The sequence below is a fragment of the Chrysochloris asiatica genome, unplaced genomic scaffold, assembly GCF_000296735.1.
Source record: "Chrysochloris asiatica unplaced genomic scaffold, ChrAsi1.0 scaffold00231, whole genome shotgun sequence".
Classification (NCBI taxonomy): domain Eukaryota; kingdom Metazoa; phylum Chordata; class Mammalia; order Afrosoricida; family Chrysochloridae; genus Chrysochloris; species Chrysochloris asiatica.
Window position 1 is genome coordinate 335,069 of NW_006408749.1, and position 2,349 is coordinate 337,417.

Consider the following 2,349-nt stretch of genomic DNA (forward strand, 5'->3'; position numbering starts at 1 on the left):
TGTTTTCTTATCCATTCTGCCATTCTCTGTCTCTTAACAGGTGCATTTAATCCATTTACATTCTGTGTAATTATCGATCGGTATGGATTAATTGCTGTCATTATGTTTGTTGTTTTGTGGTGTTGCTGCTTTCTTTGTTTTGTGTGTCTTCCTTTGTTGAGTTCATGCTTTTTGTGTTTTTTCTTGTGAGTTTCCTCATAGTTTTAATGTTTCCATGTTCTTGGATTTTCAATCTCTTGGTATGCTGTGAAGTGTTCATTTTCTTTGAGGTTGCATTATAGTCCATTAACTTTTCTCTCCATTTACTGCAGTCTATTTTATCCTGTAATCTACCTGACCTTCTCACCATCTGGATCTCTGTTCTTATGTGTTTATCTTCTTTTACATTGTAATTTTTTGATCATAGACTGACCTCTCAGATTCTCTGAGTTTGTTCTTATAGTTTTGTTCTGTTCTCGACTCTTCCTTCTGTCAATTTAATTTTGGGAGGTGCTGCCATGTATGTCAATCTCTGGTTGTTGTCTGTTCTTGTTGGTTCTCCATCCACAGAACTCCCTTTAAGATGTTTTGTAGTGCAGGGTTGGCTTTGGCAAAATCCCTTAGCTTCTATTTATCCTGGAATGTTTTGATTATACCTTCATATTTGATTGATAGCTTTGCTGGATAAAGGATTCTTGGTTGACAGTTTTTTTCTTTCAGGGTTTTATATATGTCTCCCCATTGCCTTCTTGTTTGCATGGTTTCTCCTGAGAGATCCAAGCTTAATCTGACTTGCTTGCCTTTGTATGTGACACTTCTGTTTTCCCTAACTGCTTTCAGGAGTGTCTCCTTATCTTAGATTTTGGAGAGCTTGATTATGATATGTCTCAGTGATTTTCTTTTGGGGTCTATCCTTCCTAGGGTTTGTTGAGCTTCTTGAATGTTTTCTTTTCACTTTTCAGGGTGTTAGAGAAATCTTCTTCCAGCATTCTTCAACTATTTCTTCTGTGGACTTGTGTGATTCTTCTTGTTCTAGAATGCCAATAATTCTTAGGAAGTTATTTCTCTTCATGTTGTCCAACATGAATCTTAGACCTTCTTCAGATTTTTTTTATCCTTTTTTGTGTTTGCTCTTCTATCTTAGTGGTATTGAGAGATTTGTCTTCTAGCTCACTGGTTCTGCCTTCCATCTCTTCTATTCTACTCCTTTGCCCTTTCAGAGCATTGCCTACTTCTGATATTTTATTACTGATAGTTTGGGCATCTTTCTGTAGGTTTTGAATTATTTCCAATGCTGTATCTATCTTATTTGATTGTTCCTGTAGTGCTTTCCTGACTTCTTCCTTATTATTCTTAACTCCATTTTAAAGTGTTTTGAAACATTCTATAATCATTTTTCTGAATTTTTTCTCAGGCATTTCCAAGGCCTGCCCTCCTTCCTGAATGGAGTCTAGGTCTACCTCTAGGTCATTTGTCTCAGACATTTTATCTTGTTTCTGGACACGTGCTGACATGGTCGTCGGCTTTTGCTTCTTGGACATGTTTAGTGTTTATCTGTGGCCTTAATACTTAATTGAGTATGTGTTTTGGTAGTTTTTTTTTATGCTTTCTGATTGCTTCCAGGAAGTTATGATGAAGATGTAGGCTTCCCTTTTCACTCTTCTTATTGCTTAACTCAGATTAACTGTCACAGCTGTTGTCTGCCTTCCAGATATATGTCAGTTGGTATTGGTTCTTGCCTGGGTTTTGGTATTTTATCGAGTGTGATTGTAGCTTGAGTATATGGCAGCAGTTGCTGACTCTTCTTGGGTAATACAGGGAGAGAGAGAGTCCCCCAAAGGTAGAAGGGGGAGCATAAAACAGCAAAACAGCACCAGGAAAAAAAAACAAACAACAAGATGAAGAAGAAGAAGAAAGAAAAAAAAAAACCAACCAAAAACAACAATAACAAAAACTAGACTGAACACAACAACTACAGAATGACGTACATGGCAGTACCAACCTGAACTCAGTCAACAAATGGAAGAGTCAAGAACAGAATAAAATTATAAGAACAGAGGATCTGGGAGGTCATTATATGATCAAAACAATTACAACATGAAAAAAGGTAAACACAGAGGAACAGAGATCCAGGTGGTGGGAAGGTCAGGTAGATTACAGGATAAAATAGACTATCTCAAATGGAGGGAAGAACTAATGGCATATAAGGTAACCACAATGGGGTTGGGGTGGGGGGTTTACTTTGGGTGTTGGGGAGGGCAATACAAGAAGGGGGAGGAGGCAGAAGAACAAGATAGATAGGGGAACACTGAGACAGGTTTGCATGGCCTAGTGGGACAGAGGTAAATAGTGATGCATACTCAACCTTGG